The sequence below is a fragment of the Cibotium barometz genome, chromosome 41 (genome assembly GCF_041138505.1).
Source record: "Cibotium barometz isolate CiBa-2024 chromosome 41, ASM4113850v1, whole genome shotgun sequence".
Lineage (NCBI taxonomy): Eukaryota > Viridiplantae > Streptophyta > Polypodiopsida > Cyatheales > Cibotiaceae > Cibotium > Cibotium barometz.
Genome location: NC_141086.1, coordinates 9,648,687 through 9,670,795, shown reverse-complemented (window position 1 = coordinate 9,670,795; position 22,109 = coordinate 9,648,687).

Genomic DNA, 22,109 nt, shown 5'->3' with positions numbered 1-22,109 from the left:
TTTTTTATATCAAAAGTGTTACTTTTATCATTTTTAATTTTGATGCATAGAAGTATGCATAAAGGATAATTTTTTTTATATCAAAAGTGTTACTTTTATCATATTGGATTTCATGCATAGAGGTATGCATAAAAGTTGAATATTTTATTATAAAAGTGTTACTTTTAGCATAATTGAATTTCATGCATAGAGGTATGCATAAAAGATATGGGAAGTGATAAGATATGATAAGATGAATGTGGATATGGGATGTGGATGTATAAACGAGGATGTGAAAATGGAGATAAGCATGTAGATGTGGATGTATGGATGTGAATGTGGATGTGGATGTGGATGTATGAATGTGGATGTATGAATGTGGATGTATGGATGTGAATGAGGATGTAGATGTGGATGCATGGATGTAAATGTGGATGTGGATGTATGGATGTATGCATGTAGATGTGGATGCATGAATGTGGATGTATGGATGTGAATGAGCATATAGATGTGGATGTATGGATGTGAATGTGCATGTAGAAATGGATGTATATATGTGAATGGGAATGTGGATGTGGATGTATGTATGCATGTGGATGTGGATATGGATGTGTATGTATGAATGTGGATATGGGATGTGGATGTATAAATGAGGATGTGAAAATGGAGATAAGCATGTAGATGTGGATGTATGGATGTGAATGTGGATGTGGATGTGGATGTATGAATGTGGATGTATGGATGTATGAATGTGGATGTATGGATGTGAATGAGGATGTAGATGTGAATGCATGGATGTAAATGTGGATGTGGATGTATGGATGTATGCATGTAGATGTGGATACATGAATGTGGATGTATGGATGTGAATGAGCATATAGATGTGGATGTATGGATGTGAATGTGCATGTAGATATGGATGTATATATGTGAATGGGAATGTGGATGTGGATGTATGTATGCATGTAGATGTGGATGTATAGATGTGAATGTGGAATGTGGATGTATGTATGTATGTGGATGTAGATGTGGATGTATAGATGTGAATGGGAATGGGGATGTGGATGTATGTGAATGTGAATGTAGATGTGGATGTATGTGAATGTGAATGTAGATGTGGATGTATAGATGTGAATGTGGAATGTGGATGTATAGATGTGGATGTATGGGAATGTGGATGTGGATGTATGTGAATGTGAATGTAGATGTGGATGTATAGATGTGAATGTGGAATGTGGATGTGGATGTATGTATGTATGTGGATGTATGGATGTGTATGTATGAATGTGGATATGGGATGTGGATGTATAAATGAGGATGTGAAAATGGAGGTAAGCATGTAGATGTGGATGTATGGATGTGAATGTGGATGTGGATGTGGATGTATGGATGTGGATATGGATGTGTATGTATGAATGTGGATATGGGATGTGGATGTATAAATGAAGATGTGAAAATGGAGATAAGCATGTAGATGTGGATGTATGGATGTGAATGTGGATGTGGATGTATAGATGTGGATATGGATGTGAATATATGATATGTGATGTGAAGGAATCTGAAGTGAAGAGATGGAAAATGAGGTGATTGGATGAGTACACATCTAAATGGAATGTGGAATAAGTAATGTGGATTAATGAGGGATAATGTGGAAAAATGAGAGTTAATATAGAAACTGTATTTGTAAACTGTTTGTAAATGCTGTTTGTAAATGGCTGTTTTATGTCAAGAATGCTGGGGAAGCATTTTGACCGTCTTGTGATTAAGGTCGTGGAGACCTAACTGATAAAGTTGCAACTGCTGACGGAGAGTCAATGGAGGACGTCTCACGTAGCAAGGTCGGCCGAGGTCTTGACCAGCCTCGGTTCGATTAAAATGGTGAGCTTCCGGTACGGTGGATGAGGGACCAAGGAAGCGGCCTATGAGTGAAGCGCTAGGTCACCTGCGAAGGATCCTAGAGGGTGCTGACCATACGGTGCTCGGGCTCTGGGTCGCCTAGGATACCCACGCGTGCGTCGAGGAAGATATTGGAACAAGGAGTAAGAGTTGTTTTGTGAAACCAGGCATGGATCTGGTTGATTGACCTTGCTGGTCTTCAATGGATGAGTCCACGGCTCTTTATATGGATCTGTTGGTTGATCTTGCTGATCTTCAAGGAGAGTCCATCTTGATTTTTATAAGTGATTATATTGCCGAGTATTATGGGCTAGGAACTATTGAAAAGGCCCCTGTGTGGACAGGTGGTGAGCGTTCTAGTTGCCAATGATGCCATAGATACTCTGATGAAGGAATGATGGGAAATTATGAATCAACTGGATAAATTGGAAGATCGTGATCAGTGGTACTATGGTTTCATTAAAGAATTGTTTTAAAGTTAGCTGATGCTAAGAAAAGGCAATTTTCATATTGGGTGTGTAAGTGGTGTGGCTAGTTTTATGTTTGCATGAACTTCCGGCTAGGGGGCCTTGGAACTCTTTTCCTTGGTACCCGGGACAAAACCTAACCAAATTCCAAATTGGATCCCATCACTACAGTGGTTGGGTGGTTGGCTAACCCATGGGATCGGATGGGGTTAGGCTGGACTGATGGATCCATAAATCGAGATTTAATTTCTATTATTACGATAAATGAAGTAAATCCCGGATAGAAATTGTTCTATGGATAGGAATCAACGGCTGTGCCTCTTGATGGGGAAAAAAGCGTTGATCCCAATGATCCAAGTGCAAGTTTCTTCCTTGATTTGACCAAGTACCGTTAAAGGTGCAGTCAGATCAGTTGATTCATAATGATCTTGACTACGTTAGAGTAAAGAGTTATCCTGGTGGAATCGCCTATGCTTTTCGGGTAAAGGAAGTTTTTCCGGTTTCGGTTTTGGACAAACCGACGGATTAGTCTCTGTCCGGATATCCGTGGGCGAGGCCCCGAGTGTGAGACCCCTACCCACGCATGATGTGCTACTTCCGCTGCTAGTATCCCGAATCCGTTGCGCGGTGGAGATCGGGATCTCACAGTTGGTATCAGAGCATTTGGTTAATAAAGATCAACTGAGAAGACAAATATGTCAAAAATTTATCAAGAAACACAAAAAGGTTGTAATTGTGTGATATAAGTCATACAATTTGATATTCAAACTAAAATTCGTAAATTGGTAATTGGGTCTTCGGATGGAAGTACCGCAATTATATAGAATCCCTGACTTGCTTGAGGCCTAGACATGATGGTATTTACCTTATAATTCCAAGGGCCGTGACTACCCGTATATACCGAGAGTATACTGCAGCTCTTTACTGACAGTATATACGAGTAAATCTAAGACTTGAAATTATAAGCGTTAATGCTATCCAGATGATGAATTCGAATGTGGTTGATATGATTTTTAATTCTGTTTGAGAATTGATGAATTGAATTGGATTCTGATTGAAAATTCTGATTGAAAAATGATGATTTCTGAAATTAGTTGAAATATAAAAATCCGAACAAAACCACAATGAGGATTAATGGGACGACTCCCAGTGATGATATTCATAACTGGAATGATGATAATGATTTCAGCAAATCACTATGAGATTAGTGGATTGTGCTGTCAGATTGCTACTGTTAACACTTGACCGGTAGATCAAGTTAAGGGATGACAAATTGAGATCTAGCTTAACTGAAACTCCCGTAGAGGAATGTTCAGAAGGAATTTTTTTCGGTCTAATGGACCATTATCATGTTAAAGTTATGAATGATATGATTTAAATGAATTGTTATTTAATGATAAGTTCTATTTAAGGGATAATTATCCCAGTATTCTGTTGGGTTGACCAGAATATAAGGAACCCAGAATAAAATTGGATCTTAAGAAAAAGAGTTGTCCTCTACCTTGCGAGATGAGGACATCTCGCTCTTTTCAAGTGGGGTAGAATGTAAGAGTCTCCCCCAGCCTTCGAGGTATACAGGAGTAAGAATCTCCCTTTTTGATCTTATAATTATTCTCTCTCTAAAATAAAAGGAAGATTTTGTTTAAAAAAAAGGAAGAACCTTTTCCCTGAATACTTCTCAAGAGTCCCACCTGTTTTAAGGATTCAGAACAATGAGTTCAGAAGTGAGAATCGATGTTTTGGTGGATATCAAGGTTTTGGTCTTCATTCGAGTATGGCCCAAAAGAAGTTCTTTATCTCTTAGGAAGTATAAGAAGTTATTCCCAGATATTGTGGACCAAAGAAGGTAGGTAACTTAGCCTACGAACCTCTTTTATCTTCTCATCTCAAGGTTCTTAATGCTTTCTATAGAAATATGTGCCAAACCCAAATCAGGGAAAGACGGTAAAACTTTAGTGGCAAGTTACCGTTGGCTTCTAAGTTACGCTAGCTCCTTCCTTTATATAAGTCGTAACTTTTACTTGTCGCTCACAGTAATCTTACTTCCATCGATCTCCTTTCTTCTTAATCTCCTTCATGGCTTGGCAACAGGAATTAGTTTTATCCATGATGATTTCTCATCTTCAAGACGCAAGAGAGTCTGTGAAGAAAGACTTTATAGAACAGTATGAGCGCTCACTTTTTCCTCACCTAGGAACTTCTGTAGCACAGACCAAATGGCGGACCTATCAAGACATAACTAGGGTAACACCCTGGGGTCAGCAGCACTTTCGTAACAATGTCCGCTTGGCCATGGTTATCGAAGCCTTGGGTTTAGGTCCCCGATACTACTGTGTCATGAGATCAAGACATCTTGGGTTTTCTGAGCGGGTCTTCTTACTGGCGTGTTTTCTTCCTCATGAGAAGATATGCCTTTACCCCGTTTTTGGCTTACCTCTCAGAGGTCCTTTTGTTAGATCACCTCATACCACTGAGATAGGTGCAGCAATAACCAGCAGAATCATTCCCATAGATGAGTTACCCTATACTTGCGCAGCTTGTGAGTGCTGCTTTTGTGATCATATGATGGACGGGCTTATGGAAGTGTAAAGAGTCCTTCTATCCTTACTGTATAAGTTCCGAGAATGAATAAAGTTTAAATCTTGTTCTTATTTTGAATCTTGCTCTCTTTAAGACTTTTTCTTGGTGGTTAATCCTGATTTAAATTTTTCTCTAAGTCTCATAATTCGTGCATCTTGCGAAATTATCCCAGTTTGCGAGATGAGGACATCTCGTGTTTTTTAAGTGGGGTAGAATGTAAGATTCCTCCCCCAACCCCCCTTTTGATGTTTAGTAACTTCCCCTGTAATCAATCCCTCTTCAGAAATATAAAGACCTTGTTTCTAACTGTTTTAACCTAGAGAGAGAGAATATTCTAGAGAGAGAATATTCAAATTTTTAATATTTTTGAATAGAAAATTATCTCATCTTATTAAAATAAGTTTCCCTGAAACAGAAATTCAAAAAGAACTTTCCAATGTGCAATTAGAATTTATTGGAAATGGGTATAAAGGACCTTAGTCTAAGGGTCTAGATTTTCAGAAATTTTTGGATTATGGTCCAATTAAGGTTCCTATGGGCCAATAGCATCAATCCATGTGTAGGGAGGAGATAAATCCAAATTGTAAAAAGAAGATACCCAAAAATGAGTAAATGCTCACATAAGATGAAGAGTTGAAAATGTACAAGGTTTATTAGTAAAAAACTATGAGCAATATTAAAAATATGAGATATTTTGGGAATAATGATTTTATTATGACACATATGTAAGGAAGGGGAGTCCCTTAAATGCTCACATAAGATGAAGAGTTAAAAATGTACAAGGTTTATTAGTAAAAAATTATGAGCAATATTAAAAGTATGACATATGTAAGGAAGGGGAGTTCTTTAAAGGAGGTGCATATTTCACATAAGATGAAGAGTTGAAAATGTACAAGGTTTATTAGTAAAAAACTATGAGCAATATTAAAATGATTCCATTATGACACATATGTAAGGAAGGGGAGTTCTTTAAAGGAGGTGCATATTTCACATGCTTGAATGAGTTTTAAACTCATAAAAATTGAGATATTTTATCTCTCCTCTCTCCTCATTCAAGTCTAGTTCCAAAAAGTTAGCTTAACTGACCTAAAAATGGTCAAAAATTGACCAAACTGATTTGGAAAATTCTAGAATCAGTTTGTTTGGTTAGGAGCTCAATTTTTCCTATAAATAGAAGCCTCCCTCTTGTTGAAAAATAGATAGTGTTTATGCATCGTTACTCTACTCCACCTAAGCCAAGAACTGTGAATTCATTTAATAATTCACTAGTTTTTGGAGCTTCCCTCTTTCTTCAATCCCCATTAGTGGCTCCATCAACATACTTAACCAATTGATTGGTTGGGGGCCTCTACCGTGAACAAAGAATCAAGCAATTTGTAAGGTAATTAGTGAATATTGCTCTTTTCTATAATTTCTCAATGTTTCTCTCTTCTCAACCCCTCTCAAGCTTGAGAAGCTTAATTGGTATGGTTTTTTTAAATGCTATTAAAGTTAATTGGTGAATAGTAGTGAAGAGTTACATAATTTAATAAATGCTATTGAAGTTAATTTATGTTTAAACTCTAATGGTTTTTATGTAATTTCTCTCTCTCACTCAAGAAATGGTCATACTCATGACCCATTCTCAATCCAAATGAAGCTTTTCATAAAGCTTTTCCTTAATCCAAGATTAAGCTATGCTTGAGGCCAAATTAATGGCTTTTTTTTCTATGCTTTTAGTTTATGCATATTTATGACTCAATCCATTATAGATTAATGATCCAATTAGAGATCATTTTAATTATTTCCTTAATGATAAGCTTTATCCCTTAGAAAAAATTGAGATTTATCAGTCATAGCAGCGGAGCTATGGCAAAATTTTTATAAAAATTATGCATAAAATAATTTCATTCAAAGCATAAAAAGAAGACTTCCTACCATATCCTAGGAATTATCATCCTAGATTAATTGAAAGAATTTCATTATAATCATGGAGAAATTGAATTTTCATATCATGCATAAAGGATAATTTTTTATATCAAAAGTGTTACTTTTATCATTTTTAATTCTCATGCATAGAAGTATGCATAAAGGAAAAAAAATTTTATATCAAAAGTGTTACTTTTATCATTTTTAATTTTCATGCATAGAAGTATGCATAAAGGATAATTTTTTTATATTAAAAGTGTTACTTTTATCATTTTTAATTTTCATGCATAGAAGTATGCATAAAGGAAAATTTTTTATATCAAAAGTGTTACTTTTATCATTTTTAATTTTCATGCATAGAAGTATGCATAAAGGATAATTTTTTTATATTAAAAGTGTTACTTTTATCATTTTTAATTTTCATGCGTAGAAGTATGCATAAAGGATAAATTTTTTATATCAAAAGTGTTACTTTTATCATTTTTAATTTTCATGCATAGAAGTATGCATAAAGGATAATTTTTTTATATCAAAAGTGTTACTTTTATCATATTGGATTTCATGCATAGAGGTATGCATAAAAGTTGAATATTTTATTATAAAAGTGTTACTTTTAGCATAATTGAATTTCATGCATAGAGGTATGCATAAAAGATATGGGAAGTGATAAGATATGATAAGATGAATGTGGATATGGGATGTGGATGTATAAACGAGGATGTGAAAATGGAGATAAGCATGTAGATGTGGATGTATGGATGTGAATGTGGATGTGGATGTGGATGTATGAATGTGGATGTATGAATGTGGATGTATGGATGTGAATGAGGATGTAGATGTGGATGCATGGATGTAAATGTGGATGTGGATGTATGGATGTATGCATGTAGATGTGGATGCATGAATGTGGATGTATGGATGTGAATGAGCATATAGATGTGGATGTATGGATGTGAATGTGCATGTAGAAATGGATGTATATATGTGAATGGGAATGTGGATGTGGATGTATGTATGCATGTGGATGTGGATATGGATGTGTATGTATGAATGTGGATATGGGATGTGGATGTATAAATGAGGATGTGAAAATGGAGATAAGCATGTAGATGTGGATGTATGGATGTGAATGTGGATGTGGATGTGGATGTATGAATGTGGATGTATGGATGTATGAATGTGGATGTATGGATGTGAATGAGGATGTAGATGTGAATGCATGGATGTAAATGTGGATGTGGATGTATGGATGTATGCATGTAGATGTGGATACATGAATGTGGATGTATGGATGTGAATGAGCATATAGATGTGGATGTATGGATGTGAATGTGCATGTAGATATGGATGTATATATGTGAATGGGAATGTGGATGTGGATGTATGTATGCATGTAGATGTGGATGTATAGATGTGAATGTGGAATGTGGATGTATGTATGTATGTGGATGTAGATGTGGATGTATAGATGTGAATGGGAATGGGGATGTGGATGTATGTGAATGTGAATGTAGATGTGGATGTATGTGAATGTGAATGTAGATGTGGATGTATAGATGTGAATGTGGAATGTGGATGTATAGATGTGGATGTATGGGAATGTGGATGTGGATGTATGTGAATGTGAATGTAGATGTGGATGTATAGATGTGAATGTGGAATGTGGATGTGGATGTATGTATGTATGTGGATGTAGATGTGGATGTATGGATGTGTATGTATGAATGTGGATATGGGATGTGGATGTATAAATGAGGATGTGAAAATGGAGGTAAGCATGTAGATGTGGATGTATGGATGTGAATGTGGATGTGGATGTGGATGTATGGATGTGGATATGGATGTGTATGTATGAATGTGGATATGGGATGTGGATGTATAAATGAAGATGTGAAAATGGAGATAAGCATGTAGATGTGGATGTATGGATGTGAATGTGGATGTGGATGTATAGATGTGGATATGGATGTGAATATATGATATGTGATGTGAAGGAATCTGAAGTGAAGAGATGGAAAATGAGGTGATTGGATGAGTACACATCTAAATGGAATGTGGAATAAGTAATGTGGATTAATGAGGGATAATGTGGAAAAATGAGAGTTAATATAGAAACTGTATTTGTAAACTGTTTGTAAATGCTGTTTGTAAATGGCTGTTTTATGTCAAGAATGCTGGGGAAGCATTTTGACCGTCTTGTGATTAAGGTCGTGGAGACCTAACTGATAAAGTTGCAACTGCTGACGGAGAGTCAATGGAGGACGTCTCACGTAGCAAGGTCGGCCGAGGTCTTGACCAGCCTCGGTTCGATTAAAATGGTGAGCTTCCGGTACGGTGGATGAGGGACCAAGGAAGCGGCCTATGAGTGAAGCGCTAGGTCACCTGCGAAGGATCCTAGAGGGTGCTGACCATACGGTGCTCGGGCTCTGGGTCGCCTAGGATACCCACGTGTGCGTCGAGGAAGATATTGGAACAAGGAGTAAGAGTTGTTTTGTGAAACCGGGCATGGATCTGGTTGATTGACCTTGCTGGTCTTCAATGGATGAGTCCACGGCTCTTTATATGGATCTGTTGGTTGATCTTGCTGATCTTCAACGAGAGTCCATCTTGATTTTTATAAGTGATTATATTGCCGAGTATTATGGGCTAGGAACTATTGAAAAGGCCCCTGTGTGGACAGGTGGTGAGCGTTCTAGTTGCCAATGATGCCATAGATACTCTGATGAAGGAATGATGGGAAATTATGAATCAACTGGATAAATTGGAAGATCGTGATCAGTGGTACTATGGTTTCATTAAAGAATTGTTTTAAAGTTAGCTGATGCTAAGAAAAGGCAATTTTCATATTGGGTGTGTAAGTGGTGTGGCTAGTTTTATGTTTGCATGAACTTCCGGCTAGGGGGCCTTGGAACTCTTTTCCTTGGTACCCGGGACAAAACCTAACCAAATTCCAAATTGGATCCCATCACTACAGTGGTTGGGTGGTTGGCTAACCCATGGGATCGGATGGGGTTAGGCTGGACTGATGGATCCATAAATCGAGATTTAATTTCTATTATTACGATAGATGAAGTAAATCCCGGATAGAAATTGTTCTATGGATAGGAATCAACGGCTGTGCCTCTTGATGGGGAAAAAAGCGTTGATCCCAATGATCCAAGTGCAAGTTTCTTCCTTGATTTGACCAAGTACCGTTAAAGGTGCAGTCAGATCAGTTGATTCGTAATGATCTTGACTACGTTAGAGTAAAGAGTTATCCTGGTGGAATCGCCTATGCTTTCCGGGTAAAGGAAGTTTTTCCGGTTTCGATTTTGGACAAACCGACGGATTAGTCTCTGTCCGGATATCCGTGGGCGAGGCCCCGAGTGTGAGACCCCTACCCACGCATGATGTGCTACTTCCGCTGCTAGTACCCCGAATCCGTTGCGCGGTGGAGATCGGGATCTCACATTAAGCCTGACGTTTAAGTAGGTCATGTGCTTCTTTCCGTGTGTGTGCAGCATGCATTTGTTGAAGCATGGCTTCAGTTAATGGTTCATTGTATTTCTTGAGACGACTTCCATTAATGAAGTTAGGCATTTGCTCACCTTCTAGTGTCTCTAAACGTACTGCACCACTTGGAGTAAGCTCATTAATCACAAACGGTCCTAGGCCACGTTTCTTGAGCTTTCTCTTATACTTCTTACAGCATTTACGTTTAGGTCGGCTTCGAGGGATCTCTACTTGAACCTCCCTTCCTCTCAAGAGCAGGCGTGCCTTTCCTAACTCTTCCTCAGGGATTATCACATCATTATCAAAATCAGAGTCCTATCCATCTTCCTTATCAGCATCATTAGCAGATTCGAGTGTTAAATCATCCACTGAGACTTCCTCTACATGCAGTGCTGTTGTGGATGCATCCCTATAGTACAAAACATCTAGAAGGTCACGTGGTTGTACCATTCGTATAGGAATAATGTCATATCCATCTGAGTCACAAAATTGAATTGGCTTAGGTAAAGCACATGTCGATAATGTTGCAAGGACATGATTCCATTCTAGTGGATCAATTAAGTGCTCAGGGAAGGGTTGTGGAATGTATGCCTCATCTGATACACTTCGATTACCCTTAAGTCTCTCAGTGTTGAAATCCTTACATGAGGCTCCACACATCCACAGATCTTCTCGCCCATTTGACAATGTAACTCTTGAGCCCTCAGATGAAGCAGAATCAAACTCATCTATTGGAGACCTTGTTACATCAGGATATGAGTGATTCTTTAGGTTGACCCTTGTGATGACAGAATCATGTCGGAGGTACAAACAATTGTATCCCCAATCTTGAATCATTTGAAATTGTCGCATGAATGGTCTACCCAATATCACTTCATAGTTTGGATGTTTCCAAAATCCACTACTACAAAGGTGTGCTCATATTCAATCCCACATGTGGTGACCAATATGTTCTCAAGTAGCCCAAGGGGATGTTCTAAGCTTCCATCTGCTAGCTCCAAGCGCATCCTGGTACTCCTAATAGCTGGTTTGCCCCACCTTTCCCAAATGGACCTTGTCACAATGCCCACTCTTGCACCACTATCAAGTATTGCAGTTGAAGCTACTTTTCGCACTTCTAATGGAAGGGTAGCATTTCCCTGATCATCCTCACAAAATTTTCCTACTTTGTTGATAGGAACTGGCATAACATGCCGTCTCAGGGTGTATAGTACAATGATGGTGACCCTTTTGTAGCAATACTTGCTCTGACAAACATGTGGCAATATCATTCCACAACTCAGGTCGAAGCTTTATCAAATCAAGCAAAGGTAAGGTACAAACCACTGGTGCTGACAAAATAGCTTGCACGATACCCATATCCATCTCCTTTGTCAACCTTCTATGCATGGAGGGTATCCTCAAGGTTTGAGAACAATTCTCATATTCTCCCAAATATGATGGTAAGGTTTTCATTGTATACTTACTTCTAGGAGAAACAATTGTTTGAACTTCCCTCCTGGATGCTTGGGCGTCTAGAGTTGTTTTTTGTGCCCCTGGTAAAATCCACCTCAGAGAATGGAGGTGAAATAATAGAGGATATATTCTAATTAACTTTCTCATGAACTGCTGCCCACATCTCATTTGCCATGTCCTCGTTAGCATCAATAACTTCATCATTGCATGGGAAGACAAGGCTAGGTGGTGGCAGAATACTTTCTTTCAATGGGGTGGCAATTGGTGCAGACTTCTCGCTATGAGATTGTGAGATGAGCTCACTTTTCATTTCCCGACTTGATGACACTTCTGGTATGGTTTCTAATGTTGGCTTAAGAGAGGTTGGACCCCGAGGGATAGGTGGAGGTGGTCCCTCAAGTATTGATTGAGCTTCCCTAATGAGTTGCTGATGTACAGCTAGATTGATCTTCTCCTCACTCACGAGGGTTTGGGTATTCTTGAAGCTTCTTGGGTAGCTCAGATAAAGCTGCAATGCAACTTCTGTGAGCATCAATGATGGCATCTAGAGTCTCGTTCACCTTATCCACAAAAATAGAACCCCTAGAACTATCCTCGGTCGTACTAGCCTCATCTTGTTTAGCACTAGGCCCAGGTTGAGGTTGATGCTCCTCATGCACTTCTTGGGATGTAAAAGCTGATCCCTCATGTTTTGTTTAGAGACTTCTTGAGAACTAGTGGATGCACTTTTAGTTCGCTTGTTGCGGTTCTTTTTCCTCCTAGTGGTCCTTTTTCTATTGGAATGTAGGGTCTTGTCCACTAGATTTGCCTTTGCATCCCTAGTTCGAGGTGTCTCATCAGTCTGCATTTCGGTATTTCGTGTCTGTGATCTAGTCATGACTAAGTGGTACGACACTCATTGTCTGAGGAAGGTGGCGATGGAACTGTCTCTACAAGGTTGAGTGAGACCTTTGGTTGAGAGGTGCCTTCCTCATGTGGTTTCAGCAAACAATCCTTTGGGAAGTGTTCTACACAACCCCCTAGACAATATCTTTCAATTGGTGGAAACTGTGGTACTGTTGTATTGGATCGAGCTGCTTGCCTTGAGCGATGTGGACAATCACGAGCCCAATGGGGTTCTCCGCACTCATAACAGGGGCCCATTAGTTTGGCTTCTAACTTTCCTTTGCTGCCATCGACTTGAGGGGCCTGGAGTCCTAGGTTGGTAGCTGTGCCTAGCAACATCAAAGAATTTTGTTCCCCTGGTTGAGCTAGTGCTTGGCTTGGATATGCGGGACTTTCAAAGAGATTTTCCTTGGATGAATATGATGCATATTCCTCCTCCCAGTCCCAGGAGCAGGAGGTTGATCTCCAAGAACAAGTCGTGCTTGCTCTTGTGCCATCGGTGGCTTATGTTCAAAATTAGTATACTGTTGATGCATTTGTGGAGTCACTCCACCCCTTTGCTGCTCACGCTCCTGTCTCATTCTTGCAATGCGAGTACATTCCTGTGTGGTGTGGGTAAAGTTCCAAGCACAGGCCTGGCACCACTTCTTTGTGGGTTGGTTTGTGACTAGAGGAGAAAAGGTATTACATTCTTCGGTTTTATGGTTACCGCCACATGCTCCACAAAGATGAGGACCTGTAGGTAGTACACTCCTCATTCGTTTGCTGCTGTTGTTGTGGCTGCATGTGTGGGCGATAGGGTTGTCCCAATCTCCTTAGTACTAGGTTAGCTATCTGGTCTAGATTTACTAGCGCACTAGACCCTGAACTTTGGTCATCACCCCACTGATCTCTAGGTTTCACCTCAGGGCCAGTACCATCTTGGAATTTGAAGTTATCGGTGAAATCCATAGCATCATGACAACACTCATTGAAATTTGTATGCTTCTTTGCATAGAGATGTGTGTGTAGTGTTGAATTTTTGAGTCCTTTTAAGAAGAGAGAAATTAATCGACTCTAGGTGGGTTTCTCATCTTCTGGGCAACGATTAATGTACTACTTCATCCTATTTACACAATCTCTAACACTCTCAGTCTCGTCTTGCTTGAAAGAGTAGATGTTTGCTACTGTGTCATGTTGAATCCCCATCAAGGAAAAAGCAGCAATGAATCTCTCTTCCAAAACTCGTAAAGAAGATTTGTCTGAAGCCTCTAGTGCCTGAAACCAAGCAAGGGCCTTTCCCTCAAGAGTGAGCCCAAATCCTTCAATTTGAGTATGCTTTTCAGTCACTTGCTCAGCTCGAACTACTTGCCTAAATGCTGCTACATGGTCATATGGATCTCCCGACCCTTCGTACTTCTGTACCAGTTTCTGAAGAGTTGATGGCCTTACTTGTCTTGAATATTCATCATAGGGCCTCTCACTCTCAGTGGGAATTGTTCCTCTCTTTGGTAAGATGGTCCACATGCATCCCAAATTGGTGTGGGTCCCCTATTACCTGCCTCACCAACCCCCTCCAAAGATCTTGTTACCCGCATTTCAGGAGAGGTGCATTTATGGGAGGCCGAGTTGGCTCCCCTACCCTCCGATTATCATAGTAGTGAGAGAAACATTGTTGTGGTGTGATCTGTGGTCGCACTTTTGGTGTAGGATAATATCTTGGTGCTAGAGTTGGGCTACTTGCAGTGGTCCACTTTGATGTTGAGGGTCCCTCTCTAGTGAACTCTCTTAGGGGGGAGGAGCAACAGTTTCTCCAAGAAAGGCTGTCTCTCCTGGTTTAGCTGTATTTGTTGAGAACACTTCCATGAATAATGGTTGTCCTTTCCACGTGAGCTTCCGAATCTCCTTCCAATCTAAGGTTTGGTATTCATTGGTCCATTTATCAACGATTCGGTTCATGTGTCCTGCAAGCTTCTCGACTACCACCACAAGTGCTAGCGGAAGATCTAGCTCTGGCAATCTAGTTGTGGCATAATATCCTTCTAAAGAGTCCTTATAAACCTCTTGAAGTGGGTCATCCTGAAAGACCTTTGTCACTGGAATTTGTCGTACAAACTCCCATTGGTTCTCAGCCCCCTGATCCATTTTGCTCTTGCCTTTCCTATCCCTTTCCAAATTTAGATCTACAAGAAGTAAATCATCTATGGATGGCTTTGAGGACTGGGCATTGGATGGTCCTGGCATGTCCGACTCAATGAGACAATCATCTCTAGACTCCCTTGCTCTGGAAAGCTTTGATAAGTCTAAGAACTCGCTTTTAGAGAGCTCCCCTAATTTGTCTACATTCTCTGGATGATAGGTGACTTCGTAGCGAACACCATCTCCACCCATGTACATGTTACCCTGGTCATTGACTAGAGGTGCTCTATCAAGTTCTGAGAAAAAGTCTGCGATCTTAACAAGATACTGTTGTTGTGGATCCCTAAAGATCTCAGCTCCTTGAGCATTCGTGTAGACATATTGGAGTCTCACATTGAGTGTTAACCCCATGGTGTCGGCTTCAAATGGATTAAAAGATCTTGTGGGTGTCCTATTTGGGGCTAAGGGATGACTATTTGATGGCCCTAGATTGTCCATGGACAATGAGCTAGTTGTTCTGGAAAGGGTATCAGATTGGGATTCGGAAAAGGTTTCAGCAATATCTGCCAAATTTCCTACCGATTGGGTCCCACTTTCCTGCGTAGGTACTCTAGAAGGTGCCCTAGGCCCTATGGCAGTGTCTATGTGACGTCCCGACCGCAAGTGCATAAGGTCAAATTTTTTTTGGTTTTTTTGTTTTTCTTTTTTGTTTTTGTTTTTGTTTTTTTTACAAATATATATATATATATGTATTTATTTATTTTTTATTTTAAAAACCCTACCTAACCACTAAATGCAACTAACCTGAATATGTGTGTAAATACCTATCCTATTTTTTTATTTTTTTATTTTTTTATTTTTTTATTCTTATTTTTTATTTTTTACTAATTATACAAAAATACTAATTATGCACAAAATTACAAAAATTTTAAAAAAATGCAAGTTACACTAATTATGTAAAAAATTACATAAATTTAAAAAAATAAAAAATTACAGAATATGCAAAGAATATGGACTCCTAAAAAAACACATAATTTATTAAAAAATTTACTTTTTTATATTTCTTTTCTTTTAAATTATTTTTATTTATTTTTATTATTTTATTATTTTTTTCTTTTTTCTTTTTATTATTTTATTTTTTTTAAAAATACAAACAACATGAAAATTAACAAAAGAAAAAAAAAGAAAAAATACTAACCCTTTTTTTTTCCTTATCGTGTCCGGATCGTGCGCCGGCTCCGCACGTGCCTCCTCGCTGCTTTCGTCTGCTACAGCCAGCTGTCTCTCCCTTCACAGCCAGCTGCCTTCACACCGGCCTGCAGCTTCTTCGCAGTTGCTTCAACGTCGGCCAATTGCTTCCACACCGGCCAGTTGCTTCACAGCCAGCTGCGTTCACACCGGCCTGCAGCTTCTTCGCAGTTTCTTCAACGTTGGCCAATTGCTTCCACACCGGCCAGCTGAAGCCTTCCTTCTTCGCTCGCCTTCTTTTCCACTTCTCCGCCTCTGCTTCTTAGCTGCCTGCAGGTGCCTGCGCTTCTTCGCTTCCTCCTTGCTACAGCCACCGCAAACAGCCGGCCACTTCCTCTTCTACGGCCAGCCCTTCAGCACTCTGCAACCACCGCTTCCGCTTTCTTTTGCTTTCGCTGACGCCTGCTGCGCCTCGCCGACCACCTTAGTCTTACGCCTTCTACACCGGCCTCTCCTCGCCTTCCACACAGCCTCCTATGGCAAGCTCACCACTGCCCTTCTCGCCTCTGCTGCCGCCTTCGAACCAGTCAGCCAACAACCGCCTAGCCCTACACCAAGCCCTTCTACACCGGCCTCTCCTCGCCTTCCACACAGCCTCCTACGGCAAGCTCACCACCGCCCTTCTCGCCTCTGCTGCCGCCTTCGAACCAGTCAGCCAACAGTCGCCTAGCCCTACGCCACCTTCGCAACCGCCGCTCTCTTTCCACGTTGACGCCCTGCAGCAGCCGGCCTTCGTCTCCTACGTTGGCCACTCCACAGCAACAGCCGCCTTGGCTTCTTCTTTCTCTTCGCCGCCTCACAGCTGCAGTAGTCGCCTCACCACCTTGCGGCCAGCGCCACTCACCATCTGAGTCGCCTGGGCCTTCTTCACTTCTTTTATTATTTTTTACTAATTACATGTTAGCGAAAAGCATGAAAGCATGAAATGACAAAAAACAATGAAGGTAAGCATAATGAACGGTACTTGAAAAAGCATAAAAACAATAAAACATAAAAAACAATGCGGGAGAAACCTCAACCGCTCAATGGGTTTTTCTTATCCTAACCTTATCCACTCACACCGGATCACACACCCGAACTTAACCTAATCACCCAATGGTTTTGCAACCAAAAGAGGAAATAGTGGTGGTTTGCACACACTCTCAACCAGATTTGAGTCTTCTCCCCGCGGCGGTGGCAGCAGCGCCAATGGAGAGATGGAAAACTCTCTCACTTGTAGCAAGAGTAGCATGATCCACGTGTAGCTCAATCCAATGGGATTTGCATCCCTTTCGGAGCTAGGGATTCAACCCGTACCGATGCACAAAAGCTTATCCATAAATGGAGAGAATGCTAAGAATACTACTACTATTGAGATAGACTTAACACACACACAAGCTCAGTCTTGCCATAACTCACTCACTCATCATCCCACTCATTCATGCATCCAATACAAGAAGAAAGCTAAGCTAATGCATACACAAGCTCAAAGCATACTTCATTCTCAAGCACTTACTTCCCTAGCATGCACACAAACCTTGAAACTATCAACAAAGAAACATGCACACTAGAGAATAGACATGAGAAGAGAGACAAACAAACATCATCTCATTGCATTGAATTAAAAAAAGAACATTGCTCATACAATAATGTAGATGGGGAGAGAGAAGAGCTTGCACCTCTATGGAAAAAGAGGGAGAGCTAGTCTCAAGAGAGCTCAAACATGAGTTTAGCCCAATGTGTGTCTAAGCTCTCAAATGAGCCACTTTTTATAGATGGGGAGAGAGAAGAGCTTGCACCTCTATGGAAAAAGAGGGAGAGCTAGTCTCAAGAGAGCTCAAACATGAGTTTAGCCCAATGTGTGTCTAAGCTCTCAAATGAGCCACTTTTTATACAAAAACTCTAAAACTCCCAAAAGTTCCCATGTGGGATTATTGTCAAGCTCACTCCCACACTCATTTACAACTTGAAACTCTTTACAAGAGCCCTAAATAAGCCCGTCACGCAACAGTTCTATGGTCTTATGATGCAACCACATGAGAGCTTTGATGCTCATGTGAGCAAGATGAAGTCCTTAATGAACAAGCTTGCAGGTCTAAAGGTACAAGATGAAGATGATGTGGCCCTCGTAGTACTCATAAAGACCATGCTGAAAGAGCTTTTCGGGAACCTCATCTCACCACAGTGAAGTATCTGTCAAATCTTACATTGGAAGGGGTCATAGGCTCCTTCAAGGAAGAAAAAAGGAAGATTAAGAATAAAGCAAAGGGGGACAACTCCTTCACAAAGAAGAATAAAGCAAAGGGGGACGACTCCTTCACAAAGAAGAACTTCAAAGGTATAGAGTGTTTCCTTTGTGGTAGGAACATCATGCAAATAAGGACTGCTATTCAAAGAAGCCTTGCAAACATTGTGGGAAAAACAACCACAATGAGAAGAAGCAAAGGCCAATGTCACAGAGGATGAAGAAATCTACAAAGAAGATGCAAACATTGCTGAGTATGAAGATTCATGGGCCTTTGAAAGGTCTACTACACAGAATGTCACGTGCATCCTGCACTTGGATGCCACGTTGACATATCTGTACAGCAAGTGCAGGACCTAGAGTGCTAAATAGCCCCTTGTGAGCCCTAGTTGGGGACGAGGTAGCCAAGGATCCACTGTACTAGTCCATGGGTAGGTGTACAAGTCCCGTACATGGTCATGGTGTGCATGGTCATGGTCAGGTGTGCATGTTTCGTACATGGATGTGGTTCAAGTCCTGCACACTGTCGTCACCCTTTGGAATGATGAAGTGGTGTTCTTGGCATTGATAGGCTTTCAGCCAAATGCAAGGACACCGAGTCAAGCATTTAAATGTAGTTACCATAACCTTGGTTTTCCCAAGGTTCACAGTAAGACCTCTCTATGCAGAAATCATCAAGTGCATGTAGATGCTGCTGTAGACCTCCTGGAGACTCAAACACTAATACAATATCATCAGCATAAAGCATAATATGTAATGAGGTACCTGCTAAATCAGCTCCATCTCTGCCTCCCCGTGTAATGAAGTCAGCCACCTCATCAATGTATAAACCAAATAGCGTGGGGGAAGGTGGGCATCCTTGCTTCACACCAATGGTGCTAGCAATAGTCTCGGACATACCTCCTCGGCATCTGACTCGCCCAAAAACCTGCTCATATAATGCATAGATACCCCATGTCATATTTGCTGGTATGCCAAGAGATTGCAGGCGGCGCTGAAAGAGCCTCTCTCATGGTACTGTGTCAAATGCCTTGCAGAAATCCACAAAGCAACAATAGAGCTTTCTCTTCCTCACTCTGGCCTGATCAATCATACATCTCAAAGTGAATACATGGTCGGTGGTAGAGAAATCTCTCCTCAAGCCTGCCTGCCTTGATGAGCGTAAACCTGCTCGCTCAGCATATAAGCTAAGCTCTTGCTCCAACACTGCACCATAGAGTTTGGCCAACACGTGGCCTACCATAACTGTCCTGTAGTTGCTCGGATCAAGCATATCCCCTGTTTTGTGAATCGGCACAATGGTGTGCATCGTCCACTCCGCAGGCAAACCCTCTGCTAGTGCCCTGTTATAAACAGGTGTGCAAGAAAAGGAGCCAAAGAATCTACTGCATATATGAGATGCTCACCCTGCAGGCCCATATGGTTGGCGGCCCGTCCATGTTGTAGGCGGCGGATAGCTTCCTTTACCATCGAGTGGGTAAAGAAGCTAGCTGCGGTAGGTCGAGGCTCCTGTGGCTGAGGTATAGGTGGCTGCTGTGGGTCGTAGTATAGGCCCTCTGCATATGTGTGCCATGTCTGTGGGTGGGTCTGCAATAGGTGTCGGTGTTCGGGGCTCTCTGAAGTGCCGCCATGAGATAGGGCTATCTCTACTTATGAAGAAATGAAAGATCTGTAGCTCCTGTATCTCTGCAAAGGCCCGCCTTTTGCAGGCGAGTAAGTCTCCTCATCTCTCTCCTCGACTCCTACTCTGTGATGGCTCCCAAGGCTCTCTGTATGCAGAGCCGTGAGTATAGGGCTCTGCACTCGTCATCATACCATCTGTTCTCTAGGGCATAGTCCCAGATCTCGCAGGCTCTCCTGAGTGGACACGATGTGGGAAGCTCTGTAATGCAGCCGTGTGTAGGAGTGATGTCAGCTGGGCTGTAATGGTATCCATAGGTGCTAGGGGATCCATGAGTAGGAGCCCATCCTCTACTCTGCGAGTGTATATGTCTGCCATGTCATGTGTGAAGTAGATGGTAGTGTGTGGCGTCGGTATGTGGGGGGCCAGTGATACTAGTGATCTAGCTAGTGAAAATGCCAAGTATGTATGATCTGCCCCAATAGGACGAGGTGGAATGGAGAATGAGGTGACAAGCTGTGATGCCTCCAAAGACCCCATAATGTAGTCTACCACCATGCCTCCGGTCCGTGTATGACCCCCATGTGGGAAGCATGTCAGCCCTCCTGATCCCGGCCACTGTAGCATCCCATTATAAATAACGAGACGATGCCTCGCTCCCAACTTTAGTAAGTGGTCCCCATAATGTCCTCTATCTGGTCCAGTGTCCCCTGATGCCCGACTAGCCCCTATCTCCTCTGGATCCACAAGGTGGAGGATCTCCATGTCATCATAGTCATACACCTCACACTGTCTGCTCTGTGTGTGGGCATTGAAGTCGCCCATAAGAAATACTTCCCCTAGTGTAGAATAATGCATAATCTCCTCTGACAAACAAGTGTATGGCGAGGCTCCTGTCTCCTCCTCCTGTGGCATGTCCTTTGTAATGACATAGGAGGATCTTGATGGAGGAAAGTAACATAGGGCTATGTATATAACCCTGTCCTGTCCTGTGAGAGCTGTAAGCTGATCCACATGTATCTGGCCTCTGGATTCTGTGCTACTACTCTCAGTCTCCCCCTGTAGCTCCCGTCTGAATAGAACTGCTACTCCTCCCGACCCTCTCGAGGTACCTTGGCGTGTGGTCCTCTTGTATGCTGACTCCCACTGGAATCCCTCTACTCGAGGTAGCCCTCTCTCTGGGCTCTGATGTGTCTTTGTCAGAAGTATGATGTCTCTCCCCACCATAACATGCTCCAGTCGTCCAGGCTATAGTAGTGAACCATTACCATTCCATACTACCATGTGTATCTTTGTCAGTGGCCTGGTCTATGTCCCATAGGCCCCAAACCACTAATCCATGGGCCGTAATCCATGGGCCGGCCATCAATGATGACGACCATCTCTCGATAGAAGGCCTCCTTGCCTTCTCTCCTCGCGTGTAAGACTCGTGGCATGCAAGCTCTCCTATGCTCAAGCTGCATCCTCGTGAGATCATCATCCAAGAAAATAGGAGCTCCCTCTAAGCCTCGTAGTATGACCCTCTTCCTCATGAAGGTGACCCTCTCCGTCTCTCTTGCAAACTGTAGGATGAGGGCTTGCTTGCGTGTTGAGTCTTTCTCGACTCTCCATGCTTTGGTGAAGGGGAGAGGGTCCTCTTCCATGTAGCCCAGCTTCATGCATAGAAGCTATCCATCTTTCTCGAGAGTGGAGTTGGGTGTCTCGGCTATACCTGTGACTCGAATGTTGAGGCGGTGGGGATGCCTCATCTTCTCCTCCTCAATGGTGGTGTGAATGATTTGATCTTCTTCCCTTTGAGTCTCCTCCCTCACTTCTTTACGGATGTTCTTCTTCACCACCTCAACCCATCCTAACTGCTTGGCTTCGAGTTTTCCCTCCATGTCCTTTGTGATCTCCTTGGAGATCTCTTCTTTGATGGTCGTGAGAGTGTTTTGTCATTGATCTCCCCTTCTTCCTTCTCGGTGTTCTTGATGGCTACCAGTTCCGCTTTCAATGCACTCACCTCCTCCTTGAGTGCTGTGTTCTCTTGTTCAAGGTCCGTGACCCATGCTTCGAGGGCCATGATGTGCCGGTGTAGTTTGTTCTCCACCTCATTGAGGTTGGAATCGGATGTCTTCTTGTTCTCCTTGATTAGTGCCTTCATTGCCGTCTCGAGGGCCTCGAGTTTCTCTTGGAGACTCCGGGCCATTCCTCCAGATTACTCTGCAGTCCTTCCCACAGGCAAGGAGGAGAGAGA